The 18,040-nt window shown below is 42.5% G+C and overlaps 1 protein-coding gene across 1 annotated transcript in view; it reads left to right on the plus strand.

Annotated features, from left to right (window-relative positions):
• The window catches only part of MAML2 (mastermind like transcriptional coactivator 2), a 205,591-nt gene that overhangs the window by 109,535 nt on the left and 78,016 nt on the right, over positions 1-18,040 (plus strand). The window lies entirely within an intron of this gene.

Here is an 18,040-nt window from a genome sequence, read left to right on the forward strand (position 1 = left end):
AATGCCAGCATACAAGGGAGGGAAGGAGGAGAGGAGCAGGACTGTTTTCATTGGCAGCTGTTGTTTAAATCAGACTACTTTCTCTGCAGAGTCACATCCTAAGACTTGAAAAAGATTGGTGTCCTACACTTCGTAACCCTCCTAGGCTGTCAGTTCCCACCCTTCTGCTCTTCTGCACTCTCCTGTCTGCAGATCTGCTCCACAGGGATTCCTGTCTGGGGGAATATTCCCATTTCTATTTGTTTTTCCATACACTTGAATTTGTTGCGAATGCTGATTGTGTTTTTCCCTAAAGACTCTAAATCCTAAGAAAGCCCATTGAAAGCATTCAGCTCCGTCGGTCAGCAATTCCTGGCCAAAAGAATTTTGTTTTTTTTTTCTGTAAGTGAGGTTAAAATTCGTGCTTGAAATTTGGCAAATGCTGAAGACCTGTGTAATATCACTGAGAAAAGAATAAAGTAGTCATCAAGAAAAGGCAGGAAAATCTGACCTCTGTCAACCAACACCTCGTCTGCAGCCTCTGCGTATGTAGAGCTCAGACTCTCAACTAGCTTACTTCTGATTGCCGGTGGTGACTGTCTATGTGCACGCTCTCAGTTCTTGACAGATACATGGAAATGGAACTTAGCACAACCCACTGTCACTGAAGTATAATTGAGTTTCAGATAATTTGAATTATATCCCATTTGCTAAGGTCTATGAACGCGCTTGGGTACACATAAACATGCACAGACAGCAGTGTCAGGACTGAGCTGATACATTCCGACTTGTCTAGCTGTGATAGCTGAATTATGAGTCTGAACTCATGTAGATATATCCTACAGGAGGAGAACCAGCATATCCATGATGGGTTTAATAACGTTGAAGAAACTGCTCTTAAATTGAATTTTGGTATCTTCTAGCTCAGTTTTGTTTTATGAAAGAGAAGGGTGAGGATTGACTTTGTTAGTCTGTAGGTTGCTGCATGGGGTACAGCAGATGGGTAAGAAAGCTCCACAGCCACGAACAGAATTAGAATGAGCTGTAATGGATGGAAGATGAATTCAGACAAATCAGTCAGCACACCAATGTGATATATATCTATATACATATATATTGATCTTCATGAATCTGTCAGTGAACTTACATCGACAGAGGCTCAAATTCTTAGTTGAATTATAATGAACTGCAATTCAATTAGCGTTAGCTGCTCTCTGACATATCTCCATCTCTCTCTCATGGCTGTTAATAGCTTGATTCTTCAGGATCAGACTTGCTTACTCTGTTGCCAGTGAAAAACAATCCATGTCCTTGATGTTAGCTCTGTTTCACCTTAGCAAAAGCAGTGAGATTTGCAGGCTAGCACTCAGTGTTCTCCCAGAAATGCATACCCGTGGTGAATGTGTGGGGAAGGCTCATGCAGCTCAATAGATCTTTGTTGTATTATTCCATCATGCATCACCAACACTTGCTTCTCTTTCAGGTTTTTACATTATGCAAAGTGATGGTACAAGATATTTGTAGTAAGTTTGGGTAAACAAAAGTTTTTTATATCTTTTGGCTCTAGGTTTTAGCTCATAAAATGTATACAAATTTGAGATAGTACGACAGGGGAAGCAGCAATGCCTTTGTCCAAAGTACCTTCATGTTTGCTCTTGCAGTGGTGGCACAGCCGAAACTATCGTTTAGACAAGATGTGCACAGATGTTTGGTGTTGGCTGGTGAATTGGCAGTCCTCCATCCATGTGTGACGTCCCCTTTGGGGTCTCTCCAGCCTTGGTTCCCTATGCACAACACTGTGGGGCTTCTGTGGGCTCTACACACAGCAGAGAGGACAAATGAAAGGCATCTCTGACATTTCCCTCTGCTGCTGTTTCCCTTGATCGAGAAAGCAGAATGTTCATGAGTCAGTTCCTGAGCGCTGCCAGCCTCTGTCCCTAATAAATTATGAACTGGGCATGCAAAATCTTGTTATTTGGGGCTGGTAGGTCTCTTCTGTTTTTTAACTCTGTATCTTTTGCCTTCTTGATTGTAAGAGCTTTGGGTACCTTTCTTTCAGCGTTCCCCAAGTAAACAGGCAGTCACGCTCAGGGACAGTCTCTAGTGGACTACATCTTCAAATGTAAGATAGCAAATAAAAGATAGCAAATACATTGTCTGAGTTTAAGATTTCTTCAGCCATACTTCGGTCTCCTGGCTATTTATCTGCTCCCAAGCCTGACCTATGAGATGTTTGGGTTTGTAGCCAACCTACAGCCATTACAAAGGGGCATCCTGTGCAGTTAGTGAACTTTATCGTATGTTTCAGTCAGTCAGAATTTCAGTACACAAAAAAAAAACCCAACTTGCTGCATTCATAAATAGCATTAGAATTGCCATTTTACCACTTTGCTATTATGAATCATTTGTAATGCCCATTAGATCATCTAGTTCAGCTCTCAGTCCATGTCAGATTGTTCTCTACAAATATTTTCCTCGTACGAGGTCTTGCATTCAGTTTACTACGCCGAAGACTTTCCACTGCTTCCCTTGGAAAAGAGTGGATCAAGAATACTAGGAAACATCAAATCACATTGAATATGTCATTCCAGACTGTAAACAAACAAAGCTAAAAATAATTTGAAGACCACGTACAGCGGAAAACTTCTACTTCCAAAAAAACAACAAAACAGCTCTTCCGAGGGAGCCCTCACATATCCTTGTAAAGTCATAAGCTTTTCTTTGTCAGAGATTTTTATATGAAATATAAAGGGAGAAGGAATATACTGGAAGCTCAGAATAGCATTTTCTCTTGGAGAAACAGAAAACGAATGTAGTTTTGCAGCTTGTTTACATGTCATCCTCCCTTATTGGCAAATAATTATAAGCAGAATCAAATAATACATATCTGCTGTGCTGAATTCCACTGATCTCATTTAGTTTGGAGTCTGATTTTTAAAACTGTCAGGCGCCAAATGGCATGCTTCACATTAGCCTGCAGTTCTGTACCTAATTTGCATTCAGTTATGCAAATTAAACATTTGACTTGAGTAATCACACACAAATCAGCATGTCTGATCATTTGCACACATGGTTATTCACTTCATTTGCTCAAATAAAACATAAACTCAAACTAAGTAGACAGCTTAGTCCCTAACCTTTTTAGTAACCAACTCAGTCTTTCTGGGGCTGATAATGTTATTTTTTAATAGTGCAGCTGCAAGTAGTTAATAATATAGGCATCATCATATATATCTTCATAGAATCATAGAATATCCTGAGTTGGAAGGGACCCACAATGATCATTGAGTCCAACTCCTGGCTCCACACAGGATCACCTAACGTTCAAACCCCGTGTCTGGGAGTGTTGTCCAAATGCTCCTTGGGTTTATAGCCAACCTATAGCCATTACAAAGGAGCATCCTGTGCAGTTAGTGAACTTTATTGTATCGAACTCCAAAAGCTCAGGGCCGTGCCCACTGCCTTGGGGATCCCCGAACCCCCAGCTCCTTTTCCACAGGGCTGCTCTCCACCTTCTAATCTCCCAATCTATCTATCTATCTATATATCCAGGGTTTCCCCATCCCAGGTGCAGAATCTGGCACTTGCTCTTGTTAGACTCAGTACAGTTGGTGATCACCCAGCCCTCCTTTCTGTCAAGATCTCTCTGCAAGCCTGCTCTACCCCTGAGGGAGTCAACAGCTTCTTCTAATTTAGTGTCATGCAAAACTTTGTTTAATGAAGTTTCCAGTGTACATTTTTCACATGCCTTTAGAATGTGCTACTAATGTACATAAGGTTGCCTGAATGTACAGAAAGTCAAGTGCATAGACTCATGGAGTCATAGAATCATTAAGATTGGAAAAGACCACTAAGATCATCTAGTCCAGCCAGCAACCCATCACACCATGCCCACTCACCCATGTACCTCAGTGCCACACATGGAAGTTTTCTAAATCTGACCTTTAGTCAGATTTAGATTCCTTTTGGTGTCTTAAAAGCAAGTGAGAAAAAATAACCCTGAGCACTAGTTGAGCATGCCCAGAGAACATAACCTGGTTTGACAGTTTAAGCAAAAAGTGCACCTACACATATGCTAGTTAAAAATGTGCAAATTTAGCATTTTACTGCAGTAAAATAACTAAAAAATAATATGACTTCTGCGGCTAAGTATTCACTCTGTCAGTAGCATTTCTCTGTTCCAAGAGGTTGCAATAATATGAATTGCTATCTGATGAAAGAAGATTTGCTTTTGGAAGAAAAATGAAATTATTTACCAAGTGAAGCAGAAAGTGGGGGTTCAAAATATTTGAAATACATTAAGTTCTTCAGGGAAAACTGGCTGTTGGCATAGGCACAAACAGCTTCTTTGATACATTAATGCTCAACAAATATCTTGTCTATGAAAAATGCATTTGATAAGCAAATGTTTTTTGAAATTAAGATGGTTTTATTACTTCTTTGTGCGCAAAATTGGAATGTAACCAGTTCCTTTAAATTAGGTAAACAAGTAGTTTAGGAATTTATCCTAAAAAATGATCCAAAGAAAATAATGTTATTTTCTTGAGGTCACCACAGGGTGTGCAGCAGCTGCCCACTCAGGTGATGCCGCACCACAGCTGTCTGCCCGCGTGGTGAACTCTGGAGGACTCTGAAGGCCGTTCACCACAGGCAAACCATTTCATACATTACATTCAAATATTATAACTGAAAGGAGCTCTGTACTAAATTACAAGAAGTTGAAGTCCATCTTCAACTGTAATGCACTGTCTAAGCCAGAATGTTTGGGGGCATATTGAGAAGCACTTGGCACCAGAGGAAGTGGGCTCTAACTAGCAAGGGCTGTTACTTTAGAGTACCATCATGGTGTGGGTGGTTGAGATAATCCATCAGCATCCTTGTGATCAGGTACTGGAAGTCTACAGTGGTCAAGGTGGACAAAATAATCCATGGTCAGCAGAGGAACTGCAGAGTTCTGCCAAGGTCTGTGTAAGGCATCTTTATTCACAACGGACTCTTTCCCAAAGGTCCAAGATGGTCTCAGAAGTGACAAACAGCCCGGTACCACGTCTCCAGCAGACATCCACACTGTGCCAAGCACCTTCGTGGAGATCATGAGGATCCTGGTGTTGAACGCTGCAGGGAACAGAGGCAGTAAACATGTTGAAGGCCTCAAATGATAAAAAACACAGTATATAAGTAAACCCAAAATGTAGTTTTTGTTGGCAGGAGTCTCATGAGCACTGAGTATTGCTTGACTCCAGAGGAGGTTGAGAAGCTGCCTGGCCAGAGGCATGCCTCAGACTAAACAGCCCCTTTACAAACAATGTGGGCAGGCGATAAGTTAGGCTTTGTTTTGTCCCCCACATTAATTGTGATTAAAAATAGAGCTGTCGGCAGCAGCGGAGAACAAAACAAGTGCGGCATTGTTAGCTTTATCAGGAAAAACAGTGGGTGCAAAGGATGAAAACAGGCGAGCAGAGGAGCTGGGAGGAGAAAAACCCAAGGCCTGGGTCTCACTTGCCATGGGAGGGCAGGGGGGAGAAGGGCCAAGCCAGAAAGGTAGAAAAGTCAGACAGAGTGATGGGAAGAATTGTGGTCATTGTCAGCTCTAGTCCTGGCCAACACCAATGGAGTATTGCAGCCCATTGGCATCATAGGAAGGGTGGGAGATTATCGTGTTGCAGCTGAAGAGGTCAAGCTACATGCTTATTTTTACTGCACAACAGCAATATCTGTTTTCACCTATGCTTTGAGTTTAAATGAAGGCTTTAACCTGTCAGTGTTTAGAGGCTGGGAATGACAAACCTGCTCTTAGATCACCCACTCCCTTCTTCCATTTCAGGATTACACAATTACAACTAAATCATTTGCTGCTCTCAAAACTGCAGCGCTGGAAGTAAAATCTCAGCCCCACTGGGATTTCTAGTAACAACAAATCCATCAGTGTCAGTGGATTTAACCCAGGAGAAATGGCATTCCATCTTATTTTGAAGGATGTGGCTGAGCTGATCTCTAAAACATGGATACTGCAGCACTGTTAACTCAGCCTCAGATCAGTGCAGATACTTAAAACAGACCAGCGCTTATGGTTTTTAGTAGTTTGTTTCAACACTGTGACAAGTTAATTTGGGCTTAGCAATGGGAGGAGAGTCTGGGAGCTTACTTGTAAACAGTTTGAGAATGTGTATGTGCTGAGGTGAGCCTAAATTTAGTATTCTGTGCCTGTCTTGGGACATTTCTGAGGTTAGGTGTTTTATGTGGTGGTATCCAAAAGTAGGCACGTGAGGCCTTACTATGGCATATGGAACCAGTTGCATGTCTTTTGTGTTCCAGAGTGAGGGACACTTATATCTCTCATTGTCTTCATCAGAGATTATGATTTTAAGAAATGAAGGAATGCTACTTACTCAGTAAACCAGAATTGTTCAAGGAATTGTAAATATCCACTAAGATGTCATCAAGAACAGATCCCTTCATTAAAGCTGTTATATTTCATTGGCATCCAATGGTCTCCACCATGTGAAAGCTCAGTTTTTCTGGCTCTTCTGTGGATGTATATTAAATAGCATTTGCAGGCTAGAAGACATGAGACACTAAAAAATGTGTTGTGTTTCTTCCCAATGTACTTTCCAAATCTTTACTGCCAAACTGAGAGCTGCTGGAAATGAACAAAGCTAACCAAAAGGAGATTTTTCTTTTCGTACACAAATGAAAATGTGGTAACTTAAAATTTCAAAGTACTCACAAATTTAGAAAACAGTTTAGAAACAAGTCTGGGCCAGCTACAAACAAAGGGTTATTTGGTTCTGTATCTTGTCACTCATAGTGGTCATTAATGGAAAAGCATAATAATCAGATAAGTGTACATTAGATTTTCCCAGGATGCTCTCTCAGCTTCCATCTATCTCTGGCTAAGCATCAATAAATGGTGTCTTTGCATTTAATAACTTGAATGGATTTTCCTTCAATGAATTCATCCGGTTGCTTTCTGAATTCGTTTAAACTTCTAGCATGAATGACATCTTGCTTAAAATAGCTCCATAGCTGTGCTTCACAAAAGGATCTCCTTGTTTGCTTTTTCCTTCTTGTGTGTTCATTTCACATGATGCCCTCCAACTCTTGAGTTGGAAGATTCATTGATCACAGTTCAACTTCTTCACACAACACATTGTATACACTTACACCATATTCCCCCTCAATCTTTCTTTTCCTTAGCTGAAAAAGCTTAGTCTATTAAACTGATCCTTCTGTGGAACCTGGTGGTTTATGTGTTGTGTGTGTGTGTTGCTTTTTCTTTGGCTGTCCCTTTTGTCCTTTTCTGTATATTTTTCATTCTAATATGTTGTTTGGTTTGGGGTTTGTTTTGGGTGTTTTTGTGTTTTGTTGGGTTTTTTTTTTGAGACATGAATAATTTAAATGACAGCAGCATGATGTGTCTTTGCTCTGCTCTCTGTTCCTTTGCTGGCATCTGGCTTGATGTCTGAGCGCTTGCACTTCTCAGCACTGAGATGGTCATTATAGCTCTGACCTTGGGATCTCATTCCCAAGAGGTAAATTTGAGTTTAAAGCCCATTACTTTAGACAGAGTAAGGACTGTTTCCCATATGTTGAATTTTATAATTCACAGAATCACAGAACCATAGAGGTTGGAAGGGATCTCTTTAGATCATCTGGTCCAACCTGCTACTGAAGCAGATTCCCAACAGCAGGTTTCAGGTTGAAATGTCCAAGCAGGTCTTGAATGTCTCCATAGAAAGAGGCTCCACAGCCTCTATGGACAGCCTGTCACTTTGTCTACATAGAATTCCATCTGCTCTTCTATCACCCAGTCACTGGAAGTCTCCCCGTGAAAACTGAAAATCTGTACTTATCTTTCCACCCTCCCATTTAACCAATGCAGTATCAATGTGAAGACCTTCCCTCCTACCCCACAACTTTATTAAGCACCTCCAACAGGTCACCTTGCTGAGTGCCCTTGGGCACAAGCTTTCCAGCTAAGCTGTATCAACTGAATTTCCCTTGTTCTTATGCTTGGATTCTCCTCCAGAAAATTTTAGTAGAATTGTGAACTACAATTCTCTTTTGCAAAGGCTGAGCTCGGCTTCTCCAGTATATCCTGCTTGTCCAGGTGTCACCTAAAGCTATTCAGAGTTTTTAATATAGATATTGTGCTTGCTATAAGCACTTTCCCTACAATCTTTTTCAAAATGGGTGCCATGTTTGCCACCGTCTATTCTTCTGATGCCAAAATCGTTCTCAGCCAAAAGCTGCACAATATAGTTAGCAATTCAGCTAAATTGAGATAAAAGTAGAAAAATACAGACTTCTTTTTTCCTGGAAAAGTGTTTAGTTTTGCAAGATTCTGACTGATCTGACATTTTAGTATGCTTCTGTTGCCAACCCATAACATTCAGTGATTATCTGCTAGTTTATCTTTTTGCTGTGTGACAGATTTCATGATGAAGAACGCTTGGCCAGTCAGAGAGCTGAGAGTTGACCTGTGCTGAGAGCACTGGCAAGACCGGAATGAAATGATGAACTCAAAACAAAGTGAAATAAAAGACAGCACAGAATAGAAAACTTGGAAAGAAGTAAAGAAGTAGATTTTGAGTCGTTTCAACATTTTTCCACTTCAAAGAGGTCGCTCTTAGTGAAAGCGCAACTGTGCCATAAATGTTTCTACCACTGTTAGAACTGAGCTTGTAAGAAAGCCGCGTGTTCAGCAGTATCTATTACTCATCGGGGACGTTGTATATTTAAGCTGACGTAGGACTGTTCTACAGAGGCTGGAAACGTTAAATAACATGCAAGTTTGTGTTTCCTTGTGAACATAATTGCCTGACCTCTACAGCAGATGTAATTTGCCAAGATTTTCTTAACAAAGGCAGTGACCTTAGTTTACTACATCGTATGAATGCATTCAAGCTTTGGCATTGACGTATGCTACATTCCCTCTCTTTCCTCTGCAGTTCTGCCTATTGTTTAAGTCACTCAATTTATTTGAAGCCCAATAGAACCAGCACAAACTACCTGTGCAACCACATGTATCGATTAGCCTAATATTGAATTACAGTTCCTTATCTTAAGAAGCTTTGTCAGCGTGCAAGCCTGTGGCCAAGCCAGATTCTCCTCCGGAGTACTCTTCATAAAGTCAGCCTGCTGTAAGGTCACACGGCCAGCGGCCCTGTGGGATGGTAAATAGCGCTGCAGACCATATATTGTTAATTATTTAGCGTGCCTTCAGATGAGTGATTTGAACTGAACCGTCTCATCTTTCACAGCTAAATAGTGAAGATGACTCAAAAGCTTTTATGGCTCAAATCACCAAGGGCAATTTACCTCTGAAAATGGAGACAGTAAAGAAACAGAAAAAGAAGCTGGGTTTCTTACAGATTTGAGTCCTTTGTCTCTTGATATCCCTTCTTCCTACTAAACAAGAAGCACCCAGCTCCTCCTGCATCCAGTAACATCCTCACTAGGCAGAAGATGTCAGATGCCAGCTGGGTCATTTTGTCACAGTGCCAGTTTCTGCTCAACAGATATGGCTGGGTTCAACAAGCATCTCCTTCGTCTACACCTCCTCTTCCCAGCTGCTAATTTTCCAACAATGTAAGAGCTTTTTTTCTGTGAGACTTCTGCTGGTCTGTCAGATTTGATTGGAGTTATCTCAGTGTTGTCAGGGTGAGGAGGGAAATGGTAGAATCGTTAAGGTTGGAGAAGATTGCCTAAGATATCTGCACCAACCATCAGCCCACCCCCACCTTGCCCACTAACCATGGCCCTCACTGCCACATCTCCACATTTCTTAACACCGCCAGGGATGGTGATCCCACCACCTCCCTGGGCAGTGCATTACCACTCCAGTGCTGTGGAGGGCAGACACCCTCAGCAACCAAGGCTGAAATAGCATGGTGAGCTTCCATGCTTATTTTTGGATAGTCTCCCTGTGCTAATCATAGACAGGGGAACATGCTATTTTGATGTAAAGGTCATACATAAGAGTGGATGATAATGTAGGTGCATCCTGCAAAGGTTCACAAATGACAGTACTTCACAGTAAGCTGTCCCTTAAAATTTGAAGGCACTGAAGATCTCCACAATATAGTATACAACCTCCCATGCTTTGTTCATTCACTCTTTCTTCTTCAGTTCTCAAGGATCTTGTTGCAGATCTCTTCCTTCAATGCTTTCTGTTGCTAATATGTCTCAGACTAAATTGTGCGTTCTCATCTTCCTCATTCTCCCAAGTGGGTCATTTCCTTCTTTTTCCATGTCCTTTAAATTATTCCTTAACTTCCTTGTCCAACATTTTCATCATCTTTTCCTCCACTAGCCTTTCTCCCCTGTCATAACATCCTTATATGCTTGATTTCTTGCTTACTTTTTTTTTTTTTTTTTTTTTTTCCCTGTGTTCCCTGTTCCCTTTTACTGCCTTTTATTTGAATTTCACTATGTTCACAAATCCTACCTTCCAAAAGACACGTCAGCCATATGGTCAGAAAGGCAAGTGGAGGCAAGCAGGAGTGCTTGAGTGGACACCTTATAACTCAGCCTCAGATCTTCCAGAGGAGTTTAGACAGCTGCTGAGCTTTGACACTTAATCCCCGCTGGTTTTGAGTAGGATTTAGGGGCCTAAATCCTTCTGAGTCTCTGGTCCTGAATCAGCAATGTTATCCATCCCATATTACAGCCCCTCAGCAAGAGGGTCTTGAAAACAGCAATGTGGTCTTGAAAAACTTAAGCTGTTAATGATAGAAGTGACCAATGCGTGTGGACACTTTTCTTTGTGCTTCCATCATCTGTTTCCTAATTAAATTACAATTATCCCGGTTGGTGGGGACGTGCTTAGTCCTGAAGCCATGATGAAAAGCTGCTGAGAGGAGAACTGGACAGAGGAATATGGAAATCTAGGCACTGTGGGGATGTAGGACTGACAGTCTGTAGATTGCCTAAATTCCCCAGTTCTCATGAGAATTAAGTCTCCATGCACATCCTTCTCCCTTCTGTTGCTTCCAAAAGTATAGCAAGGAAAAATGAAGAAAACAGAGTAGAAACGCCAATTTTCCAGTCCCCTTTGTAGGAATGACCCACTTAACAGATGATACAATCAGGGCATTTACTCTATTTTGCTGCTTCCAGTAATGGATGTTCAAAAGCAAAATGCCCATTCATTGGAATGCCCAGTGTCCAAATCAGCCTGCACAAAGGAGCTCATCTTGTCCTCAGCAATCCTGTTTGCTCAGGTGCAAAGCTAATGCCTGTAGCAGCTACCAGTCTAAATGCAGATGTGGGGCGTAGAAAAGAAAAAGGAAAAGAAAATAAAAAAAAAAAAGAAGGAGGGCCATTTCAGACAAGCCACAGTGAGCCCAAGCAACTTTAAAGTAAATTAATTATGGAACAACACAGTGTACGATTTTGGCCTCCTAAAATGGAACATATTCCTTATAAAATGGGCATGCTGTGAAGCTCTCTGACATTTCCAAGTGAAACAATAGGACCACTAGGATGGAAAGTCTGCAGGAACGGCCGACAAGGAAAGGAAGTTTAGGTTGAACAAAGGTTTTGTTCATTTTTACAGCTCCTAGAGGCAGAACAGTGCTGTACAGAAGCTGTTAATGATGGGCTGGATTGGACAGGTGAAACCGGTGCCAAGATCTAAATGTGTTCTTACTCCATACTCCTCCCCAGCTGTCCAGATACCCCCGCAGATCTTCCAGCTGTTATGAACCCCACAGGCTTCCAGGACCAGCAAAAGCATGGCTGGGGGATAGCCCTGCCTGCTGCGTGCGCTCCTTCTCCTGACTTGATAACCGCGATTCTCGTGCATGAGATAACAAATCGCTGAGCTCTGTCTGAACAACTTGCAAGTTGACCTAAACACTCAGGTTCTAGAAGCAACTGTGCCGTGCTGAGGGCTTGCATAGGTAACTATGGTAACTCTTCTTCTCCGTTAGGCTTTGAACGAACTGTTCTTAAGTGAAAACAGCTTCAGCCTACCATTGCCGTTTAATAAATAATCCACCAGCAGAGGAGAATTCAGGCCCAGGAGAAGCTGTGCTTCCTTTCAGCTCGGCACTACTAAAAGCTGGAAAAAAAAAATGCAAAAGTAAAATGGAGTGAAGCTGTTTGCAGAATTTTCTTGACATGACTTTGTTCCTCCGGTATGTAAACAAATCACTCCCGCAGCCCTGCAGACGGGCAGGGGCTGGGTGAAAGCTCAGGGCTGCGGTGCTGAGCAGGTAAATGGGGATTGGAGCACACTGTCTGCTCTCAACTGTGATTTCCCTGTTGTACTTGAAGTCGTTTGTAAGCTGGATGTGATCCTGTTAGGTCTAGGTGAGCGGAGTGAGACGTTGCTTTGTGTTAGGCAGCGGGGGAAAGAAACAGGAGAGAAAGCGAGTAGCTCGCTTTGAGATTTGTCGTTCGGGTCTGAGAGTGAGGTTCAACCTGCTCAGTTCTGTGGTTTGTCAGAGTGCACTGGGGTCAGAAAATAACACTGCACAGTTCCTGAGTGGGGATGATGTGTACGGGCCTTTCTTTTACAAGTTTAGATTCTGCCAGGGACATTACATGAGAACTTACAATTTGTTCTTTATAACTTAGAGCCATTTTGAAAAGCTGCCAGGCACTCGGGGCCAGGTTCTTCTTTTAGGCTGTGGTGTAGCAAGGTCCAGCCTCAGGGCCCTATAGAAGTATTGACTTCAGTGAAAAACCGGTTTAATTGGCCATCTCAAGGCATGAAAGTGGGCTACCTTGGCCAATGGAGGCCTCATTCCTCCTGCTGTCTCTGCAGTAGGATAAAGAAGGGCTGGCAGAAGCTTTGCCCAGCAGCTAGAACTTGTCAGAGCATTTTGAAGCCTGAGACATCTCTGTTCCAGCACATGCTTTGTACATAGCATTGATAAGGCCATATGACCTCTGCTTCATAAGATAGTATGGGCAGAGCAGCACATCCAGAAGTGTTGTCAGATGAATAGAATACTTCAGGGGCCTGTGTTCCTATGGCCAGCTGAGTATCTTCCATCAAGAGGGAAGAGGTCTTGCAGATACTTAACAAAGATTTAAGTTTCCAAACCTGCCTCCAGCCCAGCATCCTGACCTGCAAGGAGATCACCGAGGGCCACAGTGTGCCCTTTCTTCCTTCACTGCCCTCTCACTGTGAATCCCATCCAACTTTGCCTGCCAGTATCCACTGATCTCTGCCAGCATAAACAGTGGCAGAGGGCCATGGGGGCTGCAATTCCACTTACGAGGAGAGAAACAACAAGAGATCAGTTTGGTCCAGAAAGCACATGGAAGTGGTCAAAATGGAGACACAACCAAAGCAAAGACACCTACAGGAATGCTATCAGCACAGCCCCTCCAAAATGCTGCAGAGCTCTGGTAGGGTCATGGAATCACAGAATCCTAGGGATTGAAAGGCACCTCCTGCTAAAAGCAAGTTTTTCTACATCAGGTCACACAGGCGTCCAGATGGGTCTTGAATATCTCAGAGAAAGAGGCTTCTCAACCTCTCTGAGCAGCCTGTCCTCCCAGCTCCACAGTCTGGGTGGCAGACCCTCTGAATATTGTGTTCATGCCCTCTGAACACAATCCCACAAGGACCCAAGGTTTAGCTTAGTTAAGGAAATCTACCTGCAACACACTGAAGCCAATAGATGTCATGAGAGCTGGGTGCCAGGCAGAAATGGGAGCTGCTTACCATCCCAGGGTAAGCTATGACAATGCCAACAATAATACTGGGGTGAATGGGATGGTTAAGGAAGCTGAAGAAAATGTGCTGTCTGCACAAAACCCCAATACTGTTATTTGGGAGATGTATTCCAGTCTTTCACATCTCTGTTTTCTTGGGATCTACGGGATCCTGAGATGAGGATCAAAGCTTGCAGCCTCATAGGCACTATCTGGTTATTGTCTGTGAGGCTGGGATATGAAGTTGTTAAAAATAACTCCTTTTATCACTACCCAAATAACTCAGTAGGGCTGAATGACTGGAACCCAATTTGGCCTTTTGCCATTCTGAGTGCTACTATTACGAGGCTGCAGTTTCATGGTTTGTGGAGAATAAATTCCCCTCCCAACAAAGACCAAAACAAGACCTTGAGCACATTGGTGGCCATATCCAAGTCCTCTCCTGCATTTGCAAGGAGACCACTTCATGTCTGAGTACCTCTACCGCTATGGCCACCTGAGCACCTTCCACAAAGCCTAGAGTAAAGGAGTGAAGATTTATTCCTGCAATTTATCAATATTTGGGCAAAGTGTATCATTTTAGATGGGATACATTTTTCACTCCTTATTGAAAAAACTGAGAAAGAGAGCCTAAGAATTTGAACGCTTAGATGCCTTAATTAAAAGTAAATTTTTGCTTTGGGGTGACTGTAGTCAGACAGTACAGGCTAAACAGAGAGAAAAAAAAGGCTCGCTCTTTTTTTGTTGCCAAACATTCACTTTGGCCTCAGTCTGAAGTGGCTTTGAAACTGCAGACACCTTAATGTAAATGTTCTTAATAAAGAAAAAAATCCACTGCAGGACATTTGTAATCCTTCTGATTTAGATGTTTTAATAATGTGTGAGTTTATCTTGGAAGATGGTGGCTGACCTGGTATTAAAACTATGGCTTTGCCAGCATAAGACTAAAAGCCCAGACAGAAGACTTAAATATCAGTATGTGTCTGTTTATATATACATATGCTCACATATATGCACATGTATATGTATGTGCTACATAAACACATCTCTAAATTATCATCAACGGCCTTTAACATTTATTTCAGTGCTGATTAAGGTGTAGGCAACATCTGATTGGCTCAGACACTACGGAGTGGTGCACCCATGATATATTCATTTCCTATTCTGGTGCGGTTAATTGGGTATTTCAGTTTAATTACCTCAGTCAATAACACTTTCAGTTGAGTATCTTAAGTGTTCATTTAATTTGCAGTAGATTTAATAAGGCAGTGGTTGTATACTAAAGCTGTTAACCATCTGGATGGGCTGCAAAGCCCATCTCTTCTTTGGAGTAGCTGGGGCCTGATCCAAGACACACTGGTGTCTACAACAGTCATGCTGTTGACTTCAGGAGCTCCAGGTTTGGGCTTATCAAGGAGAGGGGAGATGGGCTGCAGAGTTTGTAAACAAATGCCTTTAGCTATGGACTTTGTTGCTGGCATATGCGAGGGAGTTTTTTAAGATGCTGTTTCTTTTCTGTAGATGATTTATTAAGACAGTGATGGGAGAAAGAACAACCCATGATTCAGGTAATTGTTGGCTATGAGACTGATACTGTTCATTTAGGGTTTAAAGTGAAGTTTCAAGATGCTCTTCAGCCTAGGAAAGAAGGCTGTGAGCTGGAGCTGACCTAGGAAGAAGTAAAATAAGCACACCAATCTGACAAGCCCCATGAAACTGAATGATGTATCTTACCCCTGCCATGAGGTCTGGAAGAGTTGTTGACCCTCCCTCCACCTCCCGTGTGTCACCAGGTCATGCTGTAGGTCAGAAAATAGGCAGTTCTGCAGTTTTTCCAAACCAACGCTGTGCTGGAGAGCAAAAAGAAGCAGCCACAGAAGTCTACATTGCCTCTCGATTTCAGAGGCTCTTAAATAGAAGCATATTTAGTATAGGAAACGGATGGTATAGAACAGGGCTGTGACTGTAGGATCTGGACTGTATAGTATGAGTGCCCGCCTATCCTATCTTCCTCCACAGTCCTACTTGCTAAGCAGGCTTTGAAAAATGGTAGAATAGAATCACAGAATCATTTGAGTTGGAAAGAACCCCTAAAGGTCATTTAGCCCAACTCCCTGCAATGAACAAAGATGTCTACAGCTAGATCAGAGTGCTCAGAGCCCTGTCCAGTCTGACCTTGAGTATTACGGTATTGGATGGCTTAAGGATACACTACTGCCTAAAGATGGTGGTGGGTGCTTGGGGGAATATCCAGGAAAATCTGGGTCAGGAATGGTGAAAGTTCACATGACAGGCACAAACCATATGCCTTGAACAAATGAGAAGAACTGGGGAAAGAAGAGTGGGGTTTAAGCAGAGGATGAGTAGCCAACCTCCCTGGTGTGGGACAGGAATGAGGAGGGTGTATTTGGGGATCCCTAAGTAGCCCACCAGTGCAGGCCATGGTGACTCCATTCCTTGCTTCTTCCTCTGCCCACAGCAAGGGATTATCCAGCAGCCTCTAGCCCCATACTGCCATTTATGTGATGTTGTCCAGAGCCAGGACTATAGCTTACAGCCTGCACATATGAGCCACAGGTTGGCCATAGCTGTCGTCCTCTTTTCATGTTCCCCCAGTGATTTACTGTCTCCCGATTCCTGTCATCCCACAAGTTTCCAGCTCTTTTCCAGAGATCTGCTGCTTTTTGGGGACACAGATCCCCATGCACCCCAGGCCCGAAGCCAGGCTGTGTTTAAAAACGAGCAGTAGAAATGTTGTCAGGAACAGAATTCCATGAAATCAAGTGGAGGGAAATGCTGCTGCTGCAGAAAGTAGGCAAAAGGCAACTGGAGGAGATGAATAGGCTGCCTGACAGTTGGCAGACACACAGGCTGTCTGCCATAGATGGTAATATAGGCACTGCAACAATTATGGCATCTGAAGGCAAAAAAGCAGTAAAAAAGCTTTAACCTCTGCTATCCGGGAAAACAGACCGTGGCTCTGGATGCATTCAGTAGGGAGAAGTCTGTGGTGCCTGTGAGAGGCCAATGGTCTGACAGGCTGTTCCAAGCTGTGTTAAGGGCTTGCAGAGCCTAGGTTTGTCCTTTATTTGTATTGCTGACACATCAGGCTTTAAAAATTATATTACTGCTATTATTATAGCGATATTGTTATCGCTACTGTTATTTTCTCAACACATCAAGGGAGCCTGGGCAGCTGCTCTTTATTTCTTATGTGAATGCAAACTGCATTGAGATTTTTGTGGAGATCAGACACCAGACGCATTCCTACATTCTTGTCCGATGTTCAATATTTTTCCATGAGTCAAGGAGAACAAGAATGGGCATATTGTGTAAATGCAAAACTCTGCCTTTTTAAACTGACATGATGAATTTCAGCCCTGCCTCTTTGTCTCTCTCCTTGGAGCAGGGGCTTTTCAGCCTGCCAGATTTTGTTACTTACTATCTTTGAAAAGGGAGGGAAAAGTCAACCCTTGTTAATTCACTGTGCCAGCCACCTAGCAGAGCGGTATCCTTAAGGACTGCTTTTTGGTGAGGTGTTCTGCTCTTCTGAGTTGGTGAAGAGCTCCTGCTTTCCTGCCAACTCCATTGTGTTGTCTTAGCAAAAGCCTGCCACACTAGAGGCGCTTTAAAAAGAAGCAAGGCGTCTGTTGCAATAGACATCCAACAAAAGTTCCTGCTGCAATCCACGCTTCCAGTAAATGCTGGTTCGTAATCCAGATTTCAGGCTTCAGGGCTGGTTCGTTGTAAAACACTGCTGCAGGTCAGCTTTGTGCATCTGTTTGCAGCAACAGAAAATTTGGGTCACTTACGCATTGAGGACAAATATTAGCATATAAGGGGTCCCTGAAATTTGAATTCCACTTGAGGGAGGAGAAAAAACACTCTCCTACCTCTTTTGTTTTTTTAAGTCCTTGCAAAAGGGGTCGATGACCAAAAGACTTAACTCATCTATACCCATCGGAACAGCAGCTGCTCTGGAAACTGCTCACATCTGGTCCATGACCCAGGCAGAGCTTCATACAGACCAGCATAAAGAGAAGTGTACATGCAAACAAAATATGATTTATTTTTTTTCTGAATAGAAATCTCCTTGGATTTTTTCAGATATTTTAATAAGTTACAAATACTTATTCCTGAACAATGTAGGAGAATAAATAATGTATTTACCAAATGAAATCTATTCTAATAAGCAAGCCAAGTTTCATTGAAGTTCATCAATAACTGACTATTTGATCAGTGTTTCTGAGTGTGAATTTGCTGAGTTCCCCCTGAGCATGTTTGACTCAGAGTTTCCTAGCTAAGGCTTTTGACAGAAAGGAGAACTTATGAAGGCTGAAAGGAACTAATTAGTACCAAGAATTATGTGGTCTTTTGTCCTCTAGGA

Source organism: Phasianus colchicus, chromosome 1 (genome assembly GCF_987193195.1).
Source record: "Phasianus colchicus chromosome 1, bPhaCol1.hap1.1, whole genome shotgun sequence".
NCBI lineage: Eukaryota > Metazoa > Chordata > Aves > Galliformes > Phasianidae > Phasianus > Phasianus colchicus.